Genomic DNA, 12,836 nt, shown 5'->3' with positions numbered 1-12,836 from the left:
CCTGTAATTAACATCTGAAAGAAAGTGTGCATATTTCTTTCATTCTCATAGCTTAAGGATGTCTGCATTTTCATAGCACAAACAAGGATGTGGATATGTTCCTGCTTTGGAAATTTGCACATGGAAATACCAAAGACATGATTTAACCTTTTTGTGTTTGGTTTCATATATATTCAGCCATACTTCAGTATATAGAGACCATCTGTTCTTATATAAATAACTCAAATTCAACTCCTGACATCTTCAAGTAAAAACGGGAAAGGCTCGGCTGAGCAGCCTCTTTTCCCCCCAGTTAGATAGAAGAATGAGGGAGTTTCTTGTTTTCTTCATATTCGTATTGGAAATTGCATCTGGAATTCTCTTTGCAACATTTGCTTCTTATTATTCATCCTTGCTGTAAATTCATCCCTTGAATTTGTAGCAGAACAGAATCTAATCTAAGACAAATGGGATCACTTTTTCAAAAGCAGAATTTGTTATCCTAATTGCTTTAAATTTCAGTATCAGCTATTTTTCTCGAGAAATCTATTGCATTTCTCAAATCTCTTGCAAGTCTATGAGATTTTTGTGGGTTTTGTTGTTTTAAGACTCATATATTTGCCTCAGCGTAGAAATGAAATGTCAAAACTGTAGCTTAAACTAGTATATCATCTTCTTGGAACCTGCCAAATGTTTACCTTTCCTGCTCTGCAAATATGAACATTTCTTGAGTCTGCTTTGTATGCTTTATCATAATGCTCAGAAAATAGAAAGTACTTATTTCTCTCTTATTTTAGAAGACAGCTAGATTTGTGACTCAATTTCTAACACACACACCACTGGGCCACATTTTCGTGGTAAAATTTTGAATTAGGTTATGCTATGAATGGAATCCATACAACTTGATTTTGAGTTATATTTGTAGCTTTATTTTGTTTGAGATCTACACCTAATAATTTTTTCAAGTTAACTGGAATTATTAACAACTCATACAGTATTGCAATGTATTTAGAAATCGTAATTTCTGTGATTTCCTAAATGCATGCTTCTATGTATGTCTGTGTGTGTGTATATGTACATTTGTATATGTATGTGTATAATTTGTGTGTGTGTGTGTATGTAATTGTTTCTAGCAGATTTCTTTTGCCTTAAAAGAAATACTTGGGGGCCCAACAGCAGTTGGGATCGGATTTTTGCTGCCTTAAGGGAAGGCGATAGGAGATGGGAAATATTCTTGAAATATTAACTTCAAGGACTCTTATGATAGTCAGAAAACATTAGGTAAACAATAACCGCATAATCTCTATAGGTGGTCCTTGTCTTATGACCATGATAGAGCCTATCCATTACAGTGGTAAATCTGACAATTATAAAATGGATCATCACATGACTGGCTCAATTTTACGAATGCTTTCTGGGGCAGTCATTAAGCAAAGCACCATGATAGTGAAGTGAATCTACGGTCATTCAGTAAACACATTGTTTCGATGTGTGATTTTTCCCAAATAGCAATAGCACTTAGACTACTTCACAGGGCTTCACAGCCCTCTCTAAGCGGTTTACAGAGTCAGCCTCTTGCCCCCAGCAATCTGGGTCCTCATTTTACCAACCTCAGAAGGATGGAAGACTGAGTCTACCTTGAGCCAGTCAGGACTGAACTCATGGCAGTGGGCAGTGAGTTAGCCCTGAAGTACGGCATTCTGACCACTGAAGTAGACACTGGTTTTCTGCAAAAACATTGTAAATCCTGATCAGGGAACTGCAGAATGCTGCAGGGAGGTATAAATGTGGACTAGTTGGCGAGCACCCAAAATGGGGCCATATGGCCATAGAAGGGCGGCCATCAGAACTTTGGAGCTGAGTCATAAGTATCTTTGGGGGGGGGAGGGTGTTCCATCATAACTTGGAATAGTTGCTAAGCAACAGATAGTAAGACATGCATTTTATTATATAAAAATATAATAAAATGCAAATAATAAAATAATAAAATGCAATCTCATAAAAGCTCCAGCCTACAACACAGACCGTCTATCATGAACTACCAATTGCTTGCTGGAATCGGTTGGTTTTTCAGAAGGCTGGCGGTTGGGGGGCACCGCATAACTCGGGATACGCTGTTCCCTAGTGAAGGGCAACTTTAAAGAAAGATTCCCTCTGATTTCTAATTCCTCTGTATTACATGGGATGAAAACCCTCCACTTGCCCTTTTGGTAAGAGCAGACAGGATTACATGGGACTACATGGGGCCAAATCATGTAAGAACAAAACCAACAACAGTGTCTCTTGTCTTGCTGGGTTTCAATGTGAGTTTGCTTTCCTGCATCAGGTGTCCGTTCAGGACATTCATAACAACCCCAGCAGTTTGATGTTCTGCCAAGGGTATATTACTTGACTGTCAAAATAGAGAATTCACTTCCAAACTTGTTGCAAATGCAATAAAAAGATTAGATCTTTATTTCACACTTGGCAATACTGCAAGAATTCTGGAAAATGATTTATAATAATATAAAACAGGTTTTAAAGGTAGGTTTTTCTTTTCTTCCTGTTATCCTTTACAGTATTGAATATTGATTATGATGACTACATGCCATACGGTCATTGTTGACTTTTACAACCATTCCTACGATATATATCAAACTGACTTTTCCTGTAATAACTGGTTGGGTTCTCTATTCATCCTACTGGAAAACACCAATAATTCTTTCGGAAGAAAAATTGAAAATTCTGATATGAAAATATGTATCATACAATCATAGAATCAATATATTAAATTAAAAACTAACTTCATATTTAAAAAATCAATAAATTTGATACAGCATGTAACTTAATGCAATTATGTGCCATCAAGTTGTTTTCAACTCCTGGTGATCACACTGGTAGATTTTTTTTTCCATGACAACCTGATTCTATATTATATTTCTGGGTCTAGTCTGTCTCGTAGGTTTCCAGCCCCTTCCTATCACATCTATCACAAGAAGTGAGGACTATGAGTAGGCCCAAACCGTTAACACATCCTGAGTATGTAGAACTTGCAAACACATAGTGGGGCATTATATCCAGCACCTTGAATTGCACTCAGAAACAAACCAGCATCAGCATAATGATATCTCATCCAAAACTGAGAGGCAATTGAGAGGCAATTTTATGTAGATGTTGAATAATATACCAACTCAGAAACTAGAACAGGTTATCCAAAGAGGGGAACCTTTGGACACAAGTGGTTGGTAGAATTACTCGTGTCACGCTGACCTTGGCTCCCACTTGGAAACGTTGTAAGAGGAGAGCCATGTTAGTCTATATAGTGAAACAAAATTAAAATCAGGTGGAATCTGGCAGTATCTTTTCTGATTAGCAAATTCTATTAAAAGGCTTGGATTCTATTCATCTGATGAAGTGACCTGCAGCTCATGAAAATAAGCCTTTTAATCAAATGCATTAGTCAGAAAAAATCTCCCTGGACACCTTCCGGTTTTCGCTATCCTTTAGAAGAGACAGGAAGCATGATCCTATAGGAATTTATGTCTGGTTCTCAACCAGCTTACAAAATTAAGTACAAACTCTGGAACCATGAAGTACTTAAATCCTAGTTTACAGAATCAAGCAATTACTATTCTTTCTAATTCTTTCAGGAATGAAATTAATATTCTTTGTGAAGAATACAGATACAACCCAAGATAATGGCAAATAAAAGTCAGCTCAGCCACAAATCTCTTGACAGCAGTGTAGATGAATGCTTACTCACAAAGACACAATCACTCTCTGGGGGCTTTGTGGAAGTAAGTTAAGCACTCTTGGAAATGATTAGAGAACCTTTGGTCCACTGGTCCTTCTTTCAGATATATTTCCTTACCAACCATTCACTCACCCCCTGGGCACCCTCCCCTTTCGTTCCTTTCCCTCCCTCACATTCACTCACAAGTCACAACCCTTGCGCTCTCTGCGCATTCCCTAATCCGCACCATTCCCCCGCACAACTTCCCTGACCCATGGCCACATATTTTGCACACTTTACCCAAACTGCATGGCCTCGGACCTGTGCTGCACTTTCATGTTCTCCCTCGCGCCCTTTTTCACCCTCCCTAATCGGCACAGTGTCTCTTGTACACCCCATGAACCTTCTCTGAACATCCAGTGCCTCCCCTGCATCCCCATATCACACTCCCCCTCTCACCCTCCCCCACCCAGCAGCAGCCAGTTACCTGTGGTGATTGCGCTATGAGGCACCATTTTGTTCACTTGAAGGTTACAAATAGATAAACAGGAGAGTTTTAGTAGCATGAAAACAGATGGACTGGATATGTTGGAATAAAGTCAACCATATGATGGGGTTGCAGATATGGGTGGATTGTATATTGACACCATAGCATCCAAAAGCTACATATGTCCATTTTGCTGCCCACAACTTCATTCTGAATAATGCCATATTAGCTGTCCCAGTAGTGAGAAACCTATTTGTAGTTGTGTAATGTCTTTATAATTTGCACGTAGTATGAAATAATTGGTTTCATTTCTCCTCAGTATGACATACAGTGGTCTGCTGAAGGCATCGTGGGTGGCAGGATAGTCAGCACATATCAGGCTATCACACCCATTCACACCCACTTGAGAGAAACCTGCAAGATGTCGGCTGAGGTCCTTGTCCTGAGAAAGAGGACAAGGGACAGAAGCTCTGGAGTCTCCAATGGTGGAGAGGTTCCACTGTATCCGTGCTGCTCCCAAACATTTTGTAACCTATCAGCTGCATTTCCAAACTGTTGCAGTCAAGGCCAACTGAGCTAAGCAAATTTACAAGCCTTTCCAGCGATTGTATTCAGCAGGTTCTGGAGGAGGGAACTTTTGAGTGGTTCAGAGAACCGGTAAACACCACCCCTGACTGGCCCCACCCACATCTATTCTCTGCCTCCCGAGTCCCAGCTGATCAGGAGGAAATGGGGATTTTGGAGTATCCTTCCTCTGAAGTGGGGAGGGAATGGAGATTTTGTAGTATCCTTCCCCCTGCCACGCCCACCAAGCCCTCCCACAGAATCAGTAGTAAAAAAATTTGAATCCCATCCCTGAGCCTTTCCCAATCATCTGCAAGGCACCAGAAGGCACCAAACAACTTCATGTGTGATGATGCGGTGGCAATGGCCCAGATTTGGTATATATCAAGACCAACATGTTTCCTAATATGTTTTGTGAAAATCAAAGAGTAACATCTGTAGAGGGCCAATTTAGAATATATATGGTTTTTTTACAATCCTAGAAATAACAATCTCTAAAATAAACTTTACATTTGAAAAAAGCAGGTTTTAGATTTTATATCCCGCTGAAATTATTACCAACTCCTGTTCCAAATCAGGAGTTGTATGTCTCTGGAATATTCCTCGTCAAGAAATAATAACTGTGATTTTTTTTTCAGACGTCCTTTCTGAGTTCTCATTCAAATATGTGTATTAAATTTATAAACTACCATAACCAAATGGATGGAAAGCTTATATTTGTGGTTTTTTTTAAATGAAAAAGTTGCAGAATTTTGTATAATGGAATTCATTTCTGTTATCAAATTTACTGAAATATGCATCACATGCTTCCTTTTTAAAAAAAAAAATCACATATTTGAGAGTAATATTGCAGAGAGAATATTGTCTCTACATAAAAGTATAAGAAGCTACCTGGAAAGCCAGCTATCCTAAGAGTCTCTGTATGGTTTGAGATGAGAATATGAGGTTCTTAGCAGTGAATGAGATGCCAGAACACCCTTCCAATCAGTACATTTGCAGGTGAAAAGGCATGAAATGAGTGAATCTTTACAGCCCAGCTGTCATGATCCTCCTGTACACAGAGCCATGGATTGCAAGGATTACACTGGGCCTCCGTCTCTCTTCTGGTGGGGTCAAAGAGCTCAGTTCAACCCACAAACGCAGGACGGATGCTCTGACCAGCCAACGATGGAGCCCAGACACAGAAGAGAAGGGAGAGAGTGGAAATAGCAATTGGGTTTAATTCTTTAGTTGGGGTGTTAGCTTGGGGTCTTGTTTATTATTTTTGAACTATATGCATGCTCCCAGTCAGCATGGAGGGTGCCCATTGCCCCATAGCTCTGGCCCTAACACTGCTGTCCGTTGATGAGTATGAAATGAAAAGAGGTTTCATGGACAAAGTTGGTGAGAAACTATGGAAATATTAAATTAAAACCACCCAATTATACTACCGGTAATCAATTACTCTGGAAGCCAGTTTGGTGTAACATTTATGACATCAGGTTAGAAACAGGGAAACCAGGAGTTCTAGTCCCATTTTAGACCCAAAGCCAGCTTTGGCTCAGTCACTCTCTCCCAGACTTAAGAAGGAGGAAATGACAAAGCCCTTCTGAAAAATATTGCTAAGGAAACTGCAGGGATTTGGCCAGGCCATTTCCAAAAACCAGACATAATTGAACAAAAGTAAAAAAAAAAGTCATTCTAGAAATGTAGCAATAATAACCTTAATGATCAACTTTGTGCCCTAGTGTGCAATTAAACCAGTTGATTTTGAACTATTTGAAACACCAACTGTATAATTAGCGTGCTAACTCAGCTTTGGAACTTTAGCCTCTTAACCTGCCAAGTTTCTTAGAACCCTCACCAATCCTGGTTGCCATTTATTTAGTCATATAAAACATGCAGCATTCCAGGGAGGAAAAATATATTCTAGTTTTAACTTTCTTTAATTTTTCTTTCTTTATGCATAATTGCTGTCACAAAGTATTCATTTGTACATGAATATATACGCAAAACAAAGAAGCCTGAAGCTACAAGGGTTTTTTTGTCTTCTTAATTTTTATTGTGGGGTAATATTCAGTACCAAGGCATTAATTGTTCACTTAAAGACAAAACTTGCTCCCCATGAAGTCATTGTTTCTCTTTCAACTACATGAACTTAAAGCTGCCAAGTCCACATTTTATATTTCTATTTGTGTCCCGTGTTTATGTTCATTAATTTGTCAGCCTAGGCTTATTGTAATAATACTTATAAACTGCCAAATAGTGCAAAAAAAGCATTCATATGCAATGGCTAATGGAAAAGGAGAATTAATCATGTGTTCTTTAACTTGATCAGAGAGTTCTGCAGTGCAATCCCATATATGCATGCAGAGGTTGGTTGCATTTGATCAATTCTCATCAGGTTGTGGCTTGCACCGTTTTCTCTCTCTCCTTTTTCTCACTGCACCCTTTTGGATTTCCAAGAATCTCTCCCAGGTATCGGAGGCCTCTCTATAGCATTGGTTTGATGAAGTGTAAGGGACTGTAGCTGTAAGATTAAAGTGTTACAAACAGATATATTCCCATTTTCTCAGAATTTCATGAGGTCTGGCTGTTCTGGCAGGCCTGGGGCTGTTGACCTTATTCTTATAAGAACGAATGTGTGTTGTGAATTTTAAACTATTCTTTTTCTTTTCTTTCTTTTTCTTCCTTCTTTGTAAGCCGCCCGGAGTCCATCGGGATTCGGCGGCCTATAAATTTAATGAATTGAATTGAATTGAATTGAATTTGGAAGGTTATACATTTCATGAACTAGGCTTTTAAAAATCAATAATTTTAAGACTTGCACTCTTAATCTTGTCTATTTATATTTTCACGTTGTTGCTGCTAAACACCACGATTGCCCAACCTCTATTGTGATGCTGTGTGTTTGTATGTGTGTGTTCCTGAGAGGGATGCGTGATGAATGCTATGAGTTGATGGCGAGAGTATATAATGCCAAAGGGTGAAGGTCATCCCCACTGACCAGCTAAAGCACGCAGGGACCTGCATAGGACAGCGACAAACGGGATAGTTGGAGACAAGCAGTCATTTGGGAAAGCAATATTATGAAGCCATCTGTATTTTACCAAGAACATCACATTGACAGGAATCATAAATCAATCGTAAATTGATAGATGAGATAGTGCCAGTAATGGGCCCCTCCTGTCAGATGCTATTCAACATGTCACTGAGGCTCTTCCAGAGGGCTAACGGTGTTTGTGATGTAGCTAAATTAAAGCCTTAGAGTGTAGTAAGCTGTGAGGGTACTCTTGAGAATGACAATGGTCAGGTAAGAGAATCTAAGTCAAAGCGGTGATGTAATTTGGCAAAACATCGCAGACTTGACCCTCCCTAGTTGTGTTTAGGATAAAAGCATGTTCAGACCGCAAGATCCTGTTACTGTAACGCTATCCTAGAAGTTGTATTAGCAATCATAACTTTGGTTTACCACGAGGGAGTAAGGCAGGAACCATGGAATGAACTAAACAAAGTTGATAAGAATGAATATGAAAAGAGACTGCTAAGATGAAGAAATTGAAGAAAGCAAACTGGATGTCAAAGTACCATTATTACTCTCGTAGCATCAGTGACAGTAAGAGAAAATGATTCTGGGGACTTTGAGATCCTCAGGAAGAAGACTAGTATATTTATGGGAAACTATTCACTGTCATAGTTACATCCCCCAGACTTTGGGTCTTGGGTCATTGTTCTCGAGGGACTCCTTTCCTCCCCACTTAGCTTCGTATTTCTCTGATCCAGTGTTCAAGTGAAATTTTCCATTTTCTCTGGTGCGATAATGAGGGCAGGTGCTGGGTTTTGCCAACGCCTGTTTCCCATTTTCCCCACTGCTGCAGGCACAGTTCTCTCCCCCCCCCACCCATTGATTCCCCCTCAGTGGCCATCGTAGCTAGAAATAATGCCAGTCAGGCATGGTTCCTGACCTGTATAGATCGAGTGGTCCCATGGGAAACTTTATCATGTATTAAAAAAACCCCAGAGACTGTCCTTCCGTTAGATAGAGTGGAATGAGCAACTGCAGGGAAAAACACAGGGATTGGCAGGCAAAAAAGAGAAAGACAAGCAATGCAAGCGAGAGAGCAAAAGAAAGAGCAAGAGAAGAAAAGACAGATGTGGTATCAGGCTTAGAACAGGAAAGATGAGGAAGTGACAAGAGTGATATATCGAAGATAAAGTCAGTTCATTGGGGTGGGATGGATTTCCTCGTAAACTAAAAAAGGAGAGTCTCTTCTACTACACCAGGAAGTCCAAAACCCACCTTTGTGGATCAGCTATCAGACACGAGAGCTGATCCACTTCCCAATAAAGCAGGAGAGACAGAAAACCACATCCAATCTGTAGTTCATGGTTTGAGAGGTGGCTCAACTTGTCAAAAACCACCTACTCCTGTTCACATTATGGAGGACAACTGGTGAATATTTTTTTATAACCAGCAGGAAGTACATCAATTGCTAAACCTCAATTTGCCCAAAGTCGTACCTCTCTGAGGCAGAATGGAGCTACATATGCGGGCAGAGGATGCTGGAGAACTCTTACGTTGCACCAAGAACTGGAGGCAGGCATGTGAAACCTGTGGTTTGGATAACTTCAAAATGAAAACATGGCTACTAAGGGAAAAAACCTATAGAAATCTTGGCGTATTTATGTCCAATATTACTTCTTCCAAACACATTGTTAATCAATATCAGATTTAAAATACTTGATGGCTAATCTCTCCTCCTGTTAACTAGAATTCTTGGATTCTTGTTCCGTGGATGAACTGTTTCCAGTCCAAATAGTCTCTTATAGGCAAGCAAGGACTTTCCTACTTTGCCTTTTTCCACTATAGCCTATTTTTATTTTTTCATTTATCAAATTTAGGTACCACCCATCTCACCTCCATAATAATAAAAAAGTTTTCATGTGCTAGGAATTCTTCCCAGAGTTTGCAGATTGACTTATTTGTTGATTGTATTCCAAATAATCCAGCGACTTCTACGATATCTATAAGGTTATGCCAGGAAGTCTAACTTCTTCTACAAAGCACCGTAGTTGAGAGGATTCCTCTTGGGGAATTATACTGCTCTCTTTTCAAGGCATTTAATTATTCTTAATGGTGGGTGAACTCAAAATTATATTGAGGCTTCAACATGTAAACTTCTAAACAAAAGAATGGAAGCTTTTCCATTTTTTACCTGTCAGAGTTTGACCTAGCAAAATGTGCAAAGTGTTTACATGTGTATTTATTTAGCCAATTTCTAGAATCAGTGACCCATGGACTAGGAGGACCTTTCATGTCACTCAGATACGTGACATCCAGAAGCCAGAAATAAATTATATTCTAAGATGTGGAAAAGTCTGTGAGAATTAGATTTCCCCCCAGAAATCCAACAGAAACTTGCTCTGAACCTTCAACATTTGCAGGACAAGTTTGGGAAGAGCTGGGATTTTAGACTCCTTGACATGAATATATATTTGGTGGCAATTATATATCTCTGGAATGTACTATTGATGCCCGTTTTCATGTTAGCACCTACGGTAAGTCTTTCTCTGGCTTTGGTAGATCTGGATCTGCAGGAGACTCAAAAGCACAAAAATCCAGAATGGGTGTCTGTGCTTTTGATTCTGTCAGTTTCTCTTTTGCCAGACAAATGACAACCAGAAGCCGTAAAGAAAGAAGACTAGGCAAAACTGCAGTGGCCAATTAGAAGGCAACAGAAAGCCCCGGAGAAGCCCCTGGCCCAGCACCTGAGCCCCTCCTAAGACTTGAGTGACCTTTTGCAAAGGTTGATGGGTCCTGTGCATAGTGCCCCCTTCTGGTCAGTTCAGGCACTTGGGGTGCACTGCCCATTAGCCGACCCTAACGGATGACTATTCAGCCCTCCCTAGCTTAGCTGTAACTTCTCAAGGCAACTGCCTAGTCAGCCTTGACCAAGTTCTTTTGGGCTCCTCTTCAGCTGGGTCCTTGCTGTTTCCCGTCATTTCTGAATCTTCTGCCAGGGGTCTGATAAGCAGCTTGTGTCATCCGGCTTCATAAATTTCACATCTATCAAGGGCTTCTTCCTCACTAACAAAGTTATTCAACAACTTCTGATAAGACTGATGCATCTACTAAACTCTGAAGCAAAGATTGTGTTAGGTTGTCAAGCAGGAGGATGGGCCTTTCAAAGAGATTCACAGCTATTTTTCATAGGGACTAAAGATTCTTTCTCTGCATGCTTCTTTCTTTTCAAGGTTGGTGTCAACCTTCATCTTGAATGAAGACATTATCATCATCATGGCTCATATTTTCCCCTTCAACGCCATTGGAAATACTGTTACATTCTCTAAATGCTGTTTCTGTAGTCAGGCTGTGCAACATCATTTAATTGGGACTGATATGTATTTCTGGCCTGAGAGACTCTATCTAAAGAGTGTGGTCTTTCCCCCAAATGTTTGTCCCCATGAATAGTGACGAGCTTTGCTATGAGCTGGCCAAACAGTTGTGCTTCTTTTGATCCATACCCCTCGCACAAAAGTATCCACAACACCAGACCCTCCTCGCGGGAGCTATGCTGGTTGGCCCCAAGGACTCAGAGAGCTTTATCCAGCACTAGAGACTGAATCTACATTCCGAAAGAAATTCAGGGCAGCTCCTCTGGATCACTTTGTGAAAGTTGCGATTCAGTTGAATGTGTGAATCATACAGACCATAATAAAGAAGAGCTGGGCACTTTTCTATAGCCGCAGTTCCTTGGTTAGTTCTCCCTAAAGTCATTCAACCCACCTTCACTGTGCCTTCAGATCTGTTTTATCGATGCAGAACCGAAGGGATGTGACAGAAGCTGTGACTGTGGGTGTAGTACGGATGGAGAACATGGCTGCTCACGTGGAGACTAAAGAAAAAAACCATGATGAGAGGAGGAAGATCCATTATCAAAGCAACCCAAATGGATGCATTGCTTAAGTCTGAAGGATGGGGGAGGATTACTAAAATATTGCAGACTTGAATATAAAAGAGGGAGGACGGGAAGCACAATCAGAGTTGCAAGATTATGTCGCTATAGCCAATCTAAATAAAAAATAATTTAAAATCTTCCATAGAATCTCTTTCTTGGTCTGGTCTACTTCATAATGAAGACTGCTCTCATCAACCAGTTCTGTACATTCTAAAAGATTTTTGAATTTGAACTCCTATGCGTAAAGAACTTAAGTGATGGATTTGTGGCCAATTCTTCTCGGCATTGAAAACACATAATTGTCCGTGTTTTTGGGTGGGCAGCTGATTTGAAGAATATTGGACTAAAATGTCTATTGAAATTCTCAGGCATCCAAGTCTTAGTTGTCCCAAAGGTGCTTTTTCAAGAAGCAACTGGGCTTTCTGGTTTTTCTTTGAAGACATTTCACTCCTCATCCAAGAAGCTTCTTCTCCAGGATGGCGAGGAATGGAAGGATTTATACTCCTTGCAGACAGATGGTCATTGGCATTCTTTTAGAGAGCCATTGAGGGTACCTGGAGGTTCATATGGGTTCTCAGGGTCACAAATGGGCAAATGGGCATGGAGCCTTCTTGGGATTGTGAAAGGACTGTGTTGTAGACTGGAGACAGATGATGTTGTATCCCTCCCCCTCTGTTGAGAGAGTCAGTTTTGGCATGGAAGGCCTCTTCGGCCCCTTTTTCAAACCACCAGTCCTCTCTGTCCAAAAGGTGGATTTTGCTCTCTTCAAAAGAGTGGCTCTCGTCTTTTAAATGCAGGTGGACTGCTGAACCTTGTCCTGATGAGTTTGTTTTCCCATGTTGTGCCGTACGTTTATGGACTTATTATTTTGTTTCCCCAATGTATAGATCTGCACATGGCTCACTGCATTGTGCTGCATATAGAGTGTTGCTCAGTTTGTGTCTGGGGGTGGATAAGCTTCTGCCTTAGTGTATTCTTGGGTTTGAAGTGTGCACATATATTGTGTTGGCTGAATATCAAATATTCTGATTATTCCAATATTGGACAAAAATCTTTAAGATCCCATCGAATGTTCTTCATTAAAGAAATAACAAAACTAGGTCCTTGTATGTGCAAAACATACAAACACAAGTGCCCTATCTTGGCCTCGCTTGTT

At 40.3% G+C, this 12,836-nt stretch overlaps 1 protein-coding gene across 2 annotated transcripts in view; it reads left to right on the top strand.

Moving 5' to 3' along the window:
* Nucleotides 1–12,836, top strand: part of SNTG2 (syntrophin gamma 2) — a 229,866-nt gene that overhangs the window by 168,318 nt on the left and 48,712 nt on the right. The window lies entirely within an intron of this gene.

The sequence above is a fragment of the Thamnophis sirtalis genome, unplaced genomic scaffold, assembly GCF_051295495.1.
Source record: "Thamnophis sirtalis isolate CommonGarterSnake01/CBP01778 unplaced genomic scaffold, rThaSir2_p1.2 scaffold_16, whole genome shotgun sequence".
Taxonomy (NCBI): domain Eukaryota; kingdom Metazoa; phylum Chordata; class Lepidosauria; order Squamata; family Natricidae; genus Thamnophis; species Thamnophis sirtalis.
The sequence above is the reverse complement of the archived record's forward strand: the minus strand, read 5'-3'. Positions and strand labels throughout refer to the sequence as shown.